This window comes from Excalfactoria chinensis, chromosome 14 (genome assembly GCF_039878825.1).
Source record: "Excalfactoria chinensis isolate bCotChi1 chromosome 14, bCotChi1.hap2, whole genome shotgun sequence".
NCBI classification, from domain to species: domain Eukaryota; kingdom Metazoa; phylum Chordata; class Aves; order Galliformes; family Phasianidae; genus Excalfactoria; species Excalfactoria chinensis.
The window spans coordinates 11,143,624-11,160,183 of NC_092838.1; the positions used below are offsets into that span (position 1 = coordinate 11,143,624).

The 16,560-nt window shown below is 45.5% G+C and overlaps 2 protein-coding genes across 7 annotated transcripts in view; one reads left to right on the forward strand and one right to left on the reverse strand.

Moving 5' to 3' along the window:
- CHLSN (cholesin) overlaps positions 1–16,560 on the forward strand; it is a 97,630-nt gene that overhangs the window by 40,322 nt on the left and 40,748 nt on the right. The gene's annotated exons all lie outside the window — the stretch shown is intronic.
- Positions 1–16,560, reverse strand: part of GPR146 (G protein-coupled receptor 146) — a 35,307-nt gene that overhangs the window by 6,492 nt on the left and 12,255 nt on the right. The window contains exons 2-3 of one of the 6 annotated variants that reach the window (XM_072348803.1): positions 15,897–15,935; positions 447–648 (exon numbers count right to left, since the gene is read on the reverse strand). The gene's annotated coding sequence lies outside the window, so the exon portion shown is untranslated. Of the gene's footprint in view, positions 1–382; positions 649–719; positions 930–6,872; positions 6,981–7,092; positions 7,426–15,896; positions 15,936–16,560 lie in introns of those variants that run through there. The other 5 variants (XM_072348802.1, XM_072348804.1, XM_072348801.1 and 2 more) reach the window with 5 other exon arrangements.

Here is a 16,560-nt window from a genome sequence, read left to right on the forward strand (position 1 = left end):
AGGTAGGTTTATCCTTAAGCACAACACTTCGATTACTTCAGACTGAGTTACATCAGCCATGAGCACTTGCCTGCGCGTTGTCTCAGAAGGAAGTCAACAGACTTTGCATTCTGTGCGTGTATTTGCTTTGTGTTTTATAGAGCGGTGGGACGTCTGGTTTCACAACTGTGTGTAATAATTAGTCCATTTTCTTGATGTTCTCTAACTGCAGGTAAATAAGTCAGCTCTGTTTTCATGACAGAAGGGGCAGGATATCTGTTAAATAGTAACTTTATGAAATGAGAAAACCCGCCTCAAAAAGGAGCACAGATCAGACCCATGCCAAATAACGACACTTTGTTACCGATTCCTGGCGGCCAGGTGAGGCACATTGACTGCTCACCTGTGCTGGCTTTTCTCCCCACAAAGGCACTGGGTCCCCAGCCTGGCCTGGGCCAATTCCTCACCGTGCTCTGCGGTCAGGACTCCATAGATCACCACCGAGCTCTATTCCAGCAAAAGGCAGTTTCTCAGTCCCAGGTTGGCTGCGTTGCGCAAGCTGATGCTGTAGTGCTCTTGTTTACTGTGCTCTGACTCAGCCGTCCCCAGTGCTTCCCCCTCGTGCTGTCTGGGCTCACACTTTTATCATATTGCAGTCAATATCGGCGCCTGAAATGGAAACCCGAGAGGAAGGCGCGTGTCCCGCCCGCTGCTCGCACCCCTCCTCGCTCCAGCCTTACCTTCACCCGCCCCTCACAGCCCTGCAGGCGCTCCTGGGCAGCACTTGCATGGAGGGCATTGCAGGGGACGTGCATGGAGGGCAGCAGCCGGAGCACTTCACCGCTCCCGCAGCCCATCGCCTCCCAGCCCCGGTGCTGCACGCTGCACTTGTTTTTCCTCCGGTGACTTACTCACCACTTTGGGCTCGGCTTGGCTGCACGAGGCCCCTCCCTTTGGCTGTTTACAGCCCGGCTCAAGGAGCAAGAGGCTGGGCTTCAGCCTCCGGGTTTCCGATTTACTGCCCAAAACGTTCGGGTTGTGGCAGCAATTGGGGCTGTTTAGGGGGTTCTCTGCACAGCTTCTCTGGGCACATCTGGGAGCCCATTCCCTGCCCTGCAATCCACGGCTCTCACTCAAGAGCACGTGCTTTATTTTTAACCCTTGGTAAGGATATACAGCGTTGAGGTTTCTCTTTTATAGGCCATACGCCCTGAACAGGCAGTGGTTGAGCACACAGTGCTCAGAAGCGTCCTGCTGCTTGTCCTGCTCACAGGGTGAGCTCGAGCAGCTGGGCAGGCAGGTTTCTGGGCACTGACATGGAATCCAGAGATTGCTGTGGTGTTGTGAGGGTACGACAGGGTCCTCACTTTGTGACAGCCTTACAAATCCCATCGTGTTTCCTTTCTTTGAGACGCTGGGAAGATGCTGAGCTCAGAGTGTTTGCGTGTTGCACACAAGCAGTGATGTGTGTGCATTCTCTCTATCCCGAAATGGATCGTTTCTTTGGAAGAGGTTCTGAGCTGTAGCTTGTAGCGTGTTGAATTTTGTATCCTGCCGTAGCCTCCTCTTGCTGTCCAGATGTGTAGCTTAGTAAAGAAATGCTTTTGTTTGCTTGACCTGCATGTGGCAGAGCCCTTACACAGGTAATCCAACCTCCAGGTATTCTCCTTCACAAACTGTAGTGTCACTATAAGCCGTACGTAGCTAATAAAGCTGTTGCCAACAAACGAAGTCTCCGCAGATGCCGAGCATTCATACCTTCCTCAGGTCTTGTAGAGCTCCCAAGGGATCTCTTGATTTCTACAGGGACTGAAAACAAACCTCAAAGTCTGCATTACATGGCATTTTTTTTCAGCTTACCAGTTGATATGCGTGTCACGGGGGTTAACAGAGGAGTTGCTGGCTGGACAGAAAAGTAGAACTAGATTGTCCAGGTTAGATGGGAAGGGAAAAATACTGCAGTGCAGGCAAGTGGGATGCTGAATATACTTCTGTTGTGTGGCTGCTGAGTTGCTATTGTTTGGAATATAATGATATGGCTCAGATAAAATGCTTTAAACATTAGTGTAGAAGAAAATCCTGCTTGATACTGGGTGCTGGGCTGAGAAACAGGCCTCTGCCAACCCCATCATTTGCGTCTTCGTGGTGCAATCATTGACCAGTTTGACGGGTGGTATGCTTATAATTGATATCAGTTTCGTTTTATAATGTAGTTGATCCCATGCAGTACAACGTGAAAGAAGCCATGAGTGGATTACAGTAATAACTGATGCATAAAGTAGCATTAAATCTGACATCCTGCCTCGGATGCTTAAAGCATACGAACAAAAGAGCAGGAGCAGATCAGTGGGGGTGGGGAGGTTTCCTTCCTTTTGCAGTACCGCTTTCCATTCCTGTCCTGGCAGAGGGAGCACGAGGTTCTTCTGATGACACTCTTCACTTCTTTCTTCTCTCATTCCTATGGGACTTCCCGGGCTGCCTTGGATGCATTCTTAGGCATGTCAAGCCAGCAATGAGAATGGAATTCTCAGAAGCGCTGGGTGTATTTCCGTCACACCAGTGAGCACACAATTGCTGGTGCTTCTGAAGTCACTCTTCACACTGTGCTTCGGTCATCCCTGCAGATTGCTCACCCATCTCACTGCTTTTACAGAAACTCTAAACAAACATCTGCTCGAGAGCACTTCACAGCTCAGCTCCTTCCCATGGGCCCCTCTCTTGTGAAGCTGCTGCTCCACAGATGTTTGCAACCACTGTAATTTGTTTATTCCTTTATTCCACAGGCAGCACCATTGTGGTAAATCATTGGGTTGCAGCTACAGCGCAATTCAGAGCCCACTTCTGCCTGGTAGCAACCTACCAACTATAAATGCAGTATTTCCCTTTCAGTGTTTTCTTTACGTTGTTTTATTACTACTGTATGGATGTATGTAGTGCCCTCCAATGCAAAATATGAACAAAGTCCCATTAGCACACTTTGTTTAGATTGTTAATCTCTTTCTTGGGAGCCTGAGTTCACATAAGGGCATATCAGAGCTAAGCACTCTGCAGGTTGCCCTCGCAGATCAGTATGCATCAGGTGAGTTCAGGTGCTCCTTTGGAAGAAAAAGGGAAGTTTATTTTTAGCTGATGGCTAAAGTAAAGCTTGTGAGGGAGAGACAGCCCAGCACTAAGGGCACTGCAGGTTGTGCAGGAGGAGCCCTGTGTGCAGAGGCAGCTGCTGTCTGCCAGGCACATCTGCCTTCATGCAGTTAAGAACACAGCCCCAGCAGGAGCTGCATTGCCAGCAGTGCTCTGTGTGCTCAGCAGCAGCTGCCCAGGGCTCTGCAGGGTTAACTCTGTCACTTGCTTGCTCTGTCCCTTATCTCAGTGCCCAAATATCAGATGAGTGAGTCTGACTGCTCTCCTGCTCCGCCTCTTCCTGACTTTGCTTTATCTCTGAGTTCTGATAGAGCCTCTACGTGCAAATCTCACCGTCCCTTGTCTGTAACATCTCTGTGTGGTGGGGAGGGCTTCGCCACAGAGCGAGCTGTGCAGCTCCTAATGCACAGTGAATGTCTTGTGGCTTGAGGTGGGTACAGGAAGGCCAGCCTGCCCAGCAGAGTAGTTACGTGGGTCAGCTCAGGTAGTGGCTGCCAGCATTTGAAACACAAGTGTTCTTTTTTTGTGTGTGTATAAAGATCAGATCATGGAGGCATATATATATATATGTGTATGTGTAGATAGACAGATATTTTTAATTTGAGGAAAGAGAAGATTACAAAGCATCTTAATACTTAATATCCTAGCTTAGATTGCGGGTGCAAATTTGCACCTCGTAGCAATAGCATGTGGTTGGGTCACTGAATCTTCAGCATTGCTCAGGATTGCAGGGATAAGCAGCGTGTATGAGCTGAGCGTTACAGTTTACATCAGCATCACTCTATTAAAGAACACCAGTCCTTGCCTACCAAAATCAGTGTGAATTATCCCTATTCTCTGTGGACTGAACTCGCCGCAGGGCAGTGTGAGAGGCAGGGATCCTGCAGGGATGGCAGTGAGCGAGCTGCCCGCTGAGCTGGCAGGGTGGAACCTACCGCTCTTATCTTAACCACTGTTGCTTTCTTTTCCCATGCTCAGGGGTTGTGATGGGAAACGCTGCTCGGAGTTGGCAGCATGGGAGCATTCCCTGCAGGTATTCTCTATTCCCGACTGGCAGGAAGCACAGATGGTAGTTTTCCTGGAAGCTCTAACATCATGCCATTTCCTACCAGAGGCACATGGGAAAGCCAACGCCGTGACTGATCGACAAGGCACCGCGTTGGCTGCAGAGCAATCTCTAGTGAAACGCTCAGGCTGCCAGGACCAGGTTTCTCATAAATGCAGAAATATTGACACAGCTCTTTCCAAGATAACAATAAGTACGAAACCGGTTTGAGTCTGGAGTTTGAAGGGGACAGTCTGACCTTAACAGAGCTCTACTGTGGCTGAAACGACTTCAACATTTGTCACATCCGTCCATGATAATCTGCTACCTTCCTGGTAATGGACAGCAAAAGTCTGAGTGTTCCTGACACTCCTGTGGCTTTTAATTTCTTGTGCTCTGTGAAGGAAATGCCATTTTCCAGCTTACTTCCTTGAGACAAACTGGCATATTTACTGATTTAGTTATACTCCGTTTGTCATTGCTGAATACAGTATTTTAACCGAAGGTTTTAGGACGGCTGGTATAATATTAATGCTGGCATTAGGGTGACTGTTCTGTTGGAGTAAGAGTTTCATTTACAGGGAGCTTGAAATTAATGAAGGCGTCTCCTTGGCACAGAAAGTTCAGATTTGTCCATCAGCTGCTTGTCTGCTGCAGCTCCCCTCTCCACTACACTGGCGTTGGGGGGTTTGCCTGCTATTCATCAGCACTTTCAGTTGATTGATGCTGTTAATCACTCATAGGGCACCCTGCAGCACCTACATGTATGGGGCGGTCCATCAGACCCCAAGAAGGCAGCGCTGACCCTGGTGGCTGGCTGTTGTGTGATGTTTGCTGGGCACTGGAGATGTGGCAGTGCTTGGTGTGCCTTCACAGGTGTGCAGGTGGGAGTTGCTCCCTCAGTCATTTTTAGCAGAGGTCGGTTCTGTTTGAGTATCGCTATGAGGCTGCACAAGTGTTTCCAATGGAAGAAACCAAAAGCAGTTCGTGGGGGAAGAGAATTGAGCAAGGGAGTCTTGGGGCTCTATAACCCAGGGTTCTCTGCATGGAATCTCTCATTGCAGAAACATCAGTGGTTTACTTATGGAGGATACTACCTGTGACGCCTGCTAGCCCACGTTCTGTCCAACCCACAGGCTTTTGAGAAGCATTGGTTAGGGTTTTTACACGTCCTTGGGAAGGCAGCCCAATAAATGACATTAACTAAAGGCTACTGCTTCCTAGCTGTAGTGATTGACAGACCGTGAAGCAGTTAAAATTTACATGTCCTTTGAGCAGATTTTGGTGTATATACATTTAAAAACTCATACAAAGCACAACCTCTGTAGCAGATTTTGTTACTGCGGAGCTGCATAAAGCCCTGATTATAAATGCACCTTGAGTGTCTGCTTCCTTCTGTGCTAATGGGTGGAAGCCTGAGGAGTAATTAGTTTGTCACAGAGCCAGTTTCTTAGTAATGATTGATAAATGGTTGTTGTTACATGGCCCACAGATACAGGGTGCATACCAACACTAAGCCACTGTTTGTAGGCAGGTTGCTGGAGCTGCCTACTCCATCCTCGTGTACATGAGCACTGTTTTAGCTGTTGTGGAAAATACGCTGATATCCTGATAAAGTCTTAAGTGCTGTTCAGACCCCGAACCGAGCAGTTAAAGTGAATCACTCTGTTGCTCAGGTCATGAATGCAGACGTTCACATGAATCACTTCGTCCAGACATTTGATTAACTTCTATTTTTCATAGTTTCAGAATCGATTCCAATCCTGTTGGAATCCATTGGACGCTGCTTTAGCTTGAATCATTGGGCCAATCAGATACGTTCAGAATGTGGTGCTGGTGTAAGAAATACCGTGCTGCCTTTTTATGCTGCTTTAGCATTTATGTGAAAGGGACGTAAAGTTCAGCAGGCAGAGCCCTAAAGCGAAGTAGGTCTTGTGCTAAGTGCAGCAGAAAACAGGTTTGCAAATATTGTGGTGATTAGCATAGTTAAAAATGCTTATGGAGGCTGAAAAGGACAGCAGTCATTCTGCTTATTCAGAGCTTCTGCTGAAAGCAGGAGATTTTTGGTGCTTTGATGCTTGCCTTTGGCTTACCTTCTTTTATAATACAAATGAAAATGCAGCCTAATTGTAATTAATTAGTTAATTAGCTGCTGCAGTGTCTTTTAGCTGCTTTGCAGCAATATTTCACAGTAAGGTTTGCTGCGTGTTTATTTGTTGTGCTTTGAATAGGAGATTCACAAGTGTCTCACTTTCACCATGACTTTTCTTCTTTATTAAAGACTAATTAGATTGATATCTGATCGATTTCTCAGCTATATCTCTGCTGTACTGTTTAATATAAACTAAAAACTTAGGATCTCATATATTCAGAGCAACTAGTAAGAAAAACTTAGAACCACATACTCATACATAGAAGAAACAGTAAGTGAAAAGCCCAGCATAATGAGTAAGAGAGTGAAAACTGTTGTGCGTAAGGAAGCCCACTGTAACTTTCTATTGGACCGGCAGATCTAAGTATTAGCACGGCACATTTATACATAGATGTTTTTCCTAAAGAGCTGCTCTCTAAAAACTGACTGCTGGTTTGTAACAACCGAGCTGTTTGTTTGCACTGACCCAGAGCTCACATGCATGAACACAAATTGTTCCCAGGCTCAGAATAAAAAGCAAAAGCATTCCGGAAGGTGAACTGTGAAGAATCTCACCTGGTAGGCAGTGCCCTGTTGTTCCGTGATGGCTGGCAGAAACATTTTGTCCGTCAACTCAGAACCCTTCCAAGGTAAGCTCAGCAGAAACTCCGACCTCTCATTTCTCTAGCAAGAGCAAACAATAGGGAGGCTGAGCAGCAGCCCGCTGACGGCTGCACCAGCCCTGTTCATGGCACCGAGTCTGTATTTACATGTGACTTCCCCTGCACATACATACACATAATCCTTTAAGCTTCAGCTGCACGCTGCTATTGGCGGAGAGGGCAGTTGCAAAACCACAGCGTGCACAGCGATATCACAGCGCGGTTCAGTCGGAGGGGTGCAGGGATGTTGGTCACAGGGCCCAGTGTTGCCAGAAGGTCTGTTCTGTGTGCCACCGTGTAACCACGGAAGGGTTTTGTTGTTGTTTCTGAAGTACAAGCTGGAAGGATGTGACTGGTTCAGGAATAGCCCAGCCCTTGATGGTGTTGCATAACCAGCGACAAATAGTGGCTGCATCCATTGGAGGAGCTGCTTTTGTACCAGGCAGGACTTCTTACCAGGGAAGTAGCTATTCTGCAAAGCTGTGCATGCTTACAGCATAGCAAACCCTGGGCACAGCAAGCTGAACTTCTCTTTGAGCTGCTCTCACAGCTGTATTTATCAGGAGCCAAACCCTGCTCAGCTCTGCAAAGCACTGCTGTGCAGCAGAAGCCTTCAGCACCCACCTGGCCTGGGAGTTTTTAAACAGAAAGCTGCATTAGACCTGAAACAGAGCAAACCTCTATCTGAACAAATACTTCAATGTAAACCTCAGGATTATTTTAAGCATTCGGAAAGAACGCTTTGATATAAAAAAAAAACTACAAAGGAAAATGCTACTGCTTCATCATTCTTACTTTAATGAGACTGTAGGTAAATGTAAATTCCTCACATTTGAATAAAAAGAGTGTAATATCATGGTTCTGTGTACTGAGCTTGAATACAAATTGCTGCTAAATAATTTGCTCTGTAAAACTGTAATGAAGAATTAATTTATATTTTTCTCCCTGCCCACAGCAGAGAAGCGCAGTGGATGCTTTTACTTACTAACCCAAAAGGAGCTGATGCTTAAAATGAATGAGGAATGTGTACACAATATACATGTCTGCACCCTGCACATAATATACATGTCTGCACCCTGCTCTGCGGTGCTGCAAAGATGGAGTGTTTGAGGTGCTGTCATCTCTGACAGCTGCTACAAACTGATGGGCAGTTCTGCTCTGATTGTCCATTTATGGAAGCTAAGTGAGACAAAGACAAATAAGTTCTGCTCAGTTTTGTTCACCGAGGTTGATCTGTTAGGGGTGCTTGGTACAGTATCTCAGCTTTAGGTAGAGTCACTGCTCAGGATGGATTAAGCAATTCACAGGACTAATGTAAAAGTAGTTATGGAGGACTGTGCTTGCTAGGATATTGCTTTTATGAGCTGAAGTGTTTGGTTGAAGCATCAGTGTGGCATCAGTGCATACTGGGTGTGTGTTTGGACCTTTGCTACACATGTGGAAGTTGTCTATAAGGAATAATTATTTAACTGGGAGGATTGTCAGAACCTCAGCGTGCTTTTAGTCCAAACTGAAATCATGGTGCCTCCTGAGGACTGCAAACAGCTCATCACCTGGTACGTGGTAGGGAGGTTCTCCTCGTTCCATTGCACAGATGCTTGCAGTCACCAACTGATACTTTTCTGTGTTTTTCAGTTTTAGTGTTGAACTAAAAAGTAATGTGAAGGGAACCCACTCAGGACTTGTGTTATCTCTCTTTTATCTTAGTATGAGAATTCAGCAAGTTCATATTTGGCTTTACATGCCCCAAAATGCTTTGGAAATTACCTAGAATCAATAAACAGTATTTGCAAATCAGCTGAAGCAAGTGAAACTTCTCAGCAAATATCAGATGAGTTGCTTTAGAGATGTCTTTTGTATGAGGACAATTTTTGCCCCTTTAAGAAGGAGAGCACTGTTGAACCTGAGCTGCAGCCCGGCGGTTTCATGCTAATCCTTCAGCAGCAGTGACTCCTCTTTGGGCATTTCAAACAGCTTCCCCCATTGGCTCTAATGAAGCTTGCAGCCCTGTTTGCAGCATCAGCAGTTGGGTTTCAATAAGGACCACAAAGGTGTGCTTTTGGAGGGTGCCTCACAAGCAGCTCAAGCTGCTGAGACAGGTGCCTGAGTTTAATATTCCTAACGCCAGCTCTGTTGGTATGGGAGCAGCACAGAGCAGGTTGGAGGGCAGTGACAGCATCTGTCCCATCTCAGCGCCTTCCCCAGCTGACGTGACTCAGGATGCTGATGTGGTTTTAGTGGCAATCCCTCAGACCTGCTAACCCAGCTAATTCCCAGCGGCTTTCTGGGAGCGCTCTGAGCTTGTGATTCATCACAGTAATGCTCTTTTTGTTGTATTTTTAAAACACAGTGATTCTGTTTCCAAAAACGTGGTTGTGTGCTGAAAGCATGGGACAGAAACTGACTGCTGCATACGAGTGGGAGTGATAATCGGGGCAAGGCAGGAAGGAGAGCTTCTGTCTTTTCTGTTGAGGAGGTTTTTCACTCGGGCTCATTTATACCTGAGCTCTGATCTGCACAGCCAGAGCACTGCAACGCCCTGCTGTGTGGATGTCTGAGGGACCACAGTGGTGTTTGTCTGCAGGTTTTGTTTCTGCATACTTTGGATAATTTTATGAGCTATTGTTTGAAAATGTCATTAGATATTAAGTCAGTTTATGTAACCATTGTGCGCTAATCCAAACATACAGAATATAAGTCCCTGCTCCTGACCTTTCCCTGCCACCAGGCTCCCAGAAGTTCTTCCTTCTGCAGACCTCAGGTGGTTGTGAAGGGGAACAGCTTTCACCCTCTGCTTGCTCTTGCAAAGACCACAGGTCTTGCACCTGCAGGCGCTCCAGCTTGCTTCCCAGCATGGGGAAATGGCACAGGTACCGTTTAAGCAGGGCAGAAGTACAGGCCTGTGCTGTCTTCCTTGCTATAAACACTGGGGTGCACCTCCTTGTCCTTTAACACTTAAGAAAATCTTAGACCTAAAGCAGCAGGGTTGCATGCAGGGCTGCAGGCAGCTAGCAGGATTCCATAGCCAGCTGACCATGAAGCACTGCCTCCTTGCTCCCCAGGTGTGCTTGGTTGAACATTACCTCCCAACACGCTCCAGATTACGGGGCAAATTATTGCATGGAAATCTTTTAAGATAAGGCTGTTGTTGAGAAACCATCTCTTTTAAATGCTACTAATTTAAGAAAACCCACCATAACATGCTTCAAACCTCAGAAATGGATTAAAGCATCATTCCCTCTAGTTATTCATTGTCATATTGATGCTTCTGTTCTATGCTGATTTGAAAACACAGTTTATTAAAGAACCTCTCCCCCAGCAGGTGTTTGGATCGTATGAATCTGTTGCATTTAAAAATATAGATGTAAATAATGGAAATAGATGTAAAGCTCGTTAATAACAGCAAGTTTTATGGGGAAGAAAAACCAGAGGAAGAACGCTACCAAAATGTTGGCCTCAATGAATAAAAATTGGACTGTTTGTACCATGAGAAAATGAGATAATTACAGCTATAAAATCCTGTGCTCCAAGAATGAAAACAAACAGCACGCACAATGTGGAGATGGGAGGGAGCCATTATATTGGGATAGATTCCTTGTCATCGTTTCTCCATCATTATTTTTTTTTAATGATGTGGGGATTTTTATTTTATCATTATTTTGTTGTTGTTATTAAGAACTAAAACTGCTGAGAATGTTCCTGGCAGCCTTGCAAGAATAGAGGGCTCAGTTTACAAACATTGGAGCCCAAGAAAATATTTGGGAAGCAGTAACGTGGTGTTTGGATACTACTGCTAGAAGCAGCTTTCCATGCATTTCTTATGCAGCGTTGCAGCCATCTGGCCAATAGGGTTCCATTTGTCTGCTGACAAATGAAGATTTGTTATCCTGTCCAATTTGGAGGCAGCCCACTTAAAATTCACTTCTAGGCTCGCTCTTCAGCTGAGCATAAAAAGTCATAAAAAAAACCCAACAAAACATGTCAGAACAAAGGGGTAATGCACCAGCTCCATGCAGCACAGTAGCAGCAGAGGCTGTTAGGTTCCTTTAAGCGGTAGCTATTTGGTTTCCTCTGACACAGGTTGGGCTGGTGTTGCACAAACCCTATCAGATGGGTCTGTAAAGTATGGCATTTTCTGTGGAGCCTCTGAAATCCTGCTACAGACAGTACGTGTGTCCTGCTCTAACACCCAGTGGAAATAAAAGGCTGGAATTATATGCCACTAACTTAATTAATTGCATGTCTCTGTAGTTAAGCTCGAAGGGTGGGAAGCATTGCTTTAAAGATGACCTACAGAACAGGTGAGCAAGTGGCTGCTTGGGTGCCACTTCAAAGGGGAACACCCAAAGAGGCAGGGAGGGAAAGCTGCTCCTGAGCTCCCTGCTTCCTCCTGGCAGCCTGGGGCTCAGGAGGCCAAACGAGCTGGAAATGGCTCCTTTCTGTTGTTAGTTACACAACCAGCCCCCAGCAAATTAACCTAGAGGTGGAGCAGCCCTATGATGTTCTCCTATTAACCTGTGCTTGACATGGTTACTGGGAGAACCTTCCCTACCTTTGGTGGTTTTCCCTTTCTGGCCATGGGTGAGCCCTGGTGCAGTCTGTGGACAAGGAGCAGCGCAGCCAGCTGGAGCACACAGTCACACAGCACCTGTTGGCCACTCAGACCTTTGCAGTCACTCCAGATTTGCACCTTTCTGCTGGAGCAACAGAACACGTCTTTCTTTTTGCCCCTTTCTGCCCTTTCTCTCTCTCCTACAGCATCAGAACCGCGCAGTTATTTCTTTAGGATAAGTTGGAGCTCCCGGAATTGTGCCCTCGTGCAAATCCTCCTGTGCATTGTAAGCTTTGCCTTTGAGTCGTTACACCATATGCCATGCATTGACCCTAAGCTGCCAGATTGCCATCTGCATCCATCACTGATTTCTCCCTCTGCTCTGCCCATGGCTTTGCTGTGGCTTCAGGACTTCAGTTTGGGATTTGCTTGTTCCCTGTGCTCCGGGTTATACAAGTATGTCTGTGCCCTTCCCTTGTCCTCAGGTGTCAGCAGTCAGTGATCACTTATAGCAGGATTAGGGGGCAAGTTTGAAGGTAGCTGCTGCTGATGGTATAATTATTAAGAAAGGATCAAGAGGGAATTGATGCATTTGGTACTACCAATTTTTGCACTTACTTTATCTGCAGTCACACCTGCACTGAGTATGAAACTGAAATGTCATCCGTGCCCAACTTGTACAAAACTTTGTCATTAGTGCTGTAAGAATTAGCAGCCAGCTCATGTAGTCAGCAGCAGCAAATACCGTCAGACAGTGTATAATGGAAATCTGTGAGAGCCAATATTTATCATCTTAAAATGAGAAGAGCATCCAGGGGAACTTTCGAAATCACTTCTTTTGAATTCAGTATATACTCAAAAAATATTAAGGTAAATACTGAGGCATTTTCATCAGATTGCTTGAAATTAATCTTTGGAAAAGAAAAAAAAGGAAGTAATCCAGAACGAACCTTTGAGTAATGGAGAAACAGGGGGTTCGTATTGCTGTCACCCTAACGCGTGACACAGAGAGAAGGATGAGTTAGAAATAATTCCATTTTCATGTTTAAACCATTTGAATCCCAAATGCTTTTAAATTACCTGCTGTAGGCCTTGACACTGCAAGTTAACTTTGGGTAGTTTAATATGTGTATAAAAAGCTAGACAAAACCCCACTGAAATGTGTAGGTCTGGTGTGGTCTGGGCTTCCCTCCCACAGCTGCTTCCAGGGCTTTTCTTTATTGCTAAGCATTTCAGAACGCTGCTTCCAGCTCAGCTCTGTGTATGTTATGTAAATGACAGAGCAGCACCAAACTTCAGACCATCAGTAGCTTTCCTTTGCTGTGTTTGGGGAGAGCTGTGATGTTTTTAAAGCTCGCTTCTGAGTAATCACAGAACACACAATTCAAAGAGTATCACAAAGTGACACCCCCGAAGTCTTTAATTAAAGTGACTTAATCTCTAGCAATCTCTACATACATAGGCAGAAAGTAGCTGTCTTTAAAACGTACTTTGAACTGCCGTTCATATAGAAATCAAAGATCTGTAAATGGAACTTGGTGTGCTAGACGTGATGAAGTTGGACTGGAATGCCTTCTTGTTGGCATAGCCTGGTTTTCCTGGTGCTGCCAGCCCTGGGAGTGTGTTCCTATTGAGAATTATTTATAGAGGGAGAACATTAAAAGGTTCTGTAAAAATAAATGTATCAACCATGCATCATCTTAAAAACATTCAAATATAGATTTGGGCATGTTAGTGGAGAATTGCTGCTCCCATTAGTGAGTACTTTTCTGCCATTAAGCAATTGCAATGTCTAATGAGCTGTTATTTTGGGATGTGATTATAAAACTTGTATTTCTTTTTTATTGTTGTTGTTTTTCTAATCTGGTGAAGTGGGTCAGACAACTGAATGCTGTGTAATGATAATCCTTTCTCTTCCCTGGGTCCTGTCATTAACAGGATCTGCTTAATTCAGCCCTCCCTCCTTGCTGGCAGTGGCGGCAGATGGCCTTCACTTTCTTTTCTGTGCTAAAAAGACATTGGAAGGCTGCATCTCCCCAGCATTAAAGGCTGATCTTGGGGTCACTGAGGTTGGAATAGACTGAGATCACTTAGTCCAACTTTGAGCCCACCACCACCATGGCCTTTGTTAGGTGGATTCTCTTTAGCATCATTTCCTCCTCTTTCTCAGTTCTGAGGCTCTCACCTACAAAAGTCCCCGAGTATTACTGAACAAATACAGACATTCTTGTCTATATGCTTTGTCTGTTAGAGATGTGCTGAGTTCAGTTACTACCAACATGTGCAAGGGAGCCCAAAGGGAGATGGGCATTTCTTGATAATGCTGCGTTCTCAAACATCAGCTCTGAGATGTTTTAGACATTTGGTTTTGATTTTCCTTCAGCTGCCTGTGGAGCTCACCAAACTAGTTTGGGCTGAGAGGAACAAGGCAGTGCAAAGAGCTTTGGCTTGCTTTAAATGTGGGTAGTCGCGCTGTTAGGATGCAGAGTTACATTCTCAAATGCTGTGTGCTTGGCTATTTGCTTTTCTCTCTTTCTTTTTTTAGACACTTTCTCTTTCCATTTGTCCTTTGTTTTGTTTAGAGTGATAGCTTTACAGTATGTTTGTTTGGGATGCTGTTATCTGTTGTTTATAAACTTCTGAAGGAGAGAAATACCTATGGCCTTTCTGGGGTCTAATTCTAATGTAATGTAAAGGACCCACTGCAGCAGTTGAGGGATCCTGGTGCTTTGTCCCAGGAAAATAAGAGCTAAGACCACTAGGAGCTGTGCTTCCTAAGAGAGCTGAGCCATCAGCTTGTCCCAGCCCTCCCTGCAGGGCCTGCAGCCCTCCTGCCCACCAGAACCTAGAGTCCCTCTGTTCGACTTCTTACACTTTGTCCAAAGCATTCTTGCATGGGGGGCCCAAACCTACACAAATAAACGCTTTTCTATCTTCTTATGCAAAAAAGAAAGCCCTTTGTGTAATTCTGCTATGCAAAGGCACGGGGAGGTTTTCATGGCTTTAGCATCTGGCCAGTGAGCTCACACTGCTTTAGCTGTGTCCTGCAGGTAAGGAGCCTCTTCTGGGCCAACTTCAGCTTCTGGAATCCCAGACTTAATGCTGTTTTTTTCTAACATTGGCCCCTAAAAATGGAGCGGCATACGCTGAGTGCAGTTATGATTGGCCTTCAATGAAGAATTTAAATGAGGAGCTTGTCTTGTTCTAGCTGATATCTTACTCAGTATATCCCTTCTGTCGCTGTACGCGGAGTAGACCCTATGGTGATTGTGGTTGAGTGTTTTAAAGTAATAGAAAACAGGCAGAAAAAAAAAAAGATTGTTGAATGTTTAAGAAAATCATAAAATGAAAGAGGAAGTGCATCATTTATTATAACACCATGTAGACTAATGAAAAACATACTGCGGGCTGGAAATTTGTAAAGAGCTGAGCTCCAAAAGTTTCCATTCCCAAAAATGCCTTGGGGCCTCCCGCTGTAAGCTTGTGGCTAAAGAGGCCCTATGGTAAACTGACATAAAAAGTAACTACTCCATAAACATTCAGCTCCTGTTTCACAATAGCTGCAAATAAGTTTTTAGAAAGTGTTGCCTATTGATACTGAGTGTGCTTAATCAAAGGGAGAGGAAGGGAGGCGTTTACGGCTAGAATATCGAATTGGGAATGAAACACTGGGGAGATGGATGCTGGGTGCAGAAACGTTGTGTTCGTTGTATGGAGGAGAAAATGAAGAAGTTGAAGTGGTTTGTTGAGAGCTGCAGAGCAGCACTCAGTGCTGGCAGGGCTGGTGTTAGCGTTAAATAATTCCTGGCTCTGGTCCGTTGCTCATTAAGCAGAGAGCAGCTCGCTCTGGGCAGCCTTTGTCAGTGCGTAAAAGCCTTTCATGTGGGCTGTGGGCTTCCAGTGTTAGCTGCCGTGATGGCCTGCTGGTGGAGGTGGGGAGAAGAACATTACTGCCTCGATTCCTTCTTGGCAGGGATGGGCAAGCAGCAGAGATGATGCCAATTCAGTCATCCAGGTGTTGATGTTCCTCCAGTCTGTTTCTGCAGTTTCTCTGGATCTCAGGGGGTCTCTTGCCTGGCAAAGAGTCCTTGAGTGCCTGAGGATCACGGGCTGCATCCCCCATGTCTAAATTTCCCAAAGCTTCAGCTGTAGTACATTGGAGGAATGTCTGTATGAGCCTATATGGTGACCTGTTTGTGAGCTCTGAGGAGACCCAGCTGGGAGTGAACAGCAACTGCCTTCACTGACCTCCCCAGGGGGACTGTGTAAATTTGCCAGTACAGTTTCACAGATGTAAACAGAAGGTCTAGAAATCACAGTGCTGGTCAGTATTTTCACTGCTGTACATTGATTAAAAAAAATACATGCAATAATGCCTGTACTTACATGAGGTGCAGCCCAGAACGTCACTCGAAGATGGAACCACTGGAAGGGAAAACAAAACAGAAAGGTGAAACAATTGCTTGTAAGTGGTTGAAAAGCAAATTTCATCCATTCTGATAAAGAGAAACAGGTTTCATTTATCTGTTCCCTTCCACCATACCACACTTTTCAGCACCTTTTTTTTGGTGTTTCCAACACACGGTGCTGTATTAAAAAGTTGAGAACATCACTGTTTGCAATGTTTGGCATTGAACTGCTGCACCGACTGACTCAGCACTGCCACTGAATTGATGGGAGAGTGGGTGAATCACTGTGGTGTTAATGGCTGTATTTACATTTTTGAGGTGAATCGAGGTTCCCGAACATAAGCTGTGTATTGATCTGAAGATAGAAGCACACAGCTTCCTTCTCACTGACATCACATGTGCTGGGTGAAAGCTGAAGCAGAGCATTCCTAGTGGGGAAAGTGATGGAGAGCGGGTAGGTGAGTGAGCTGCAGCCACAATAAGGAGGGGGTGTGTGGCTGCTCAGAGCATCAGAGCATGGGCAGCATTTCAGTGTGCTGATGTGACTTATATATATGTACATATTCATAGAATCATAGAGTTGCTCAGGTTGGAAAAGACCTCAAAGATCATTGAGTCCAACCGCAACCTGACCACACCAC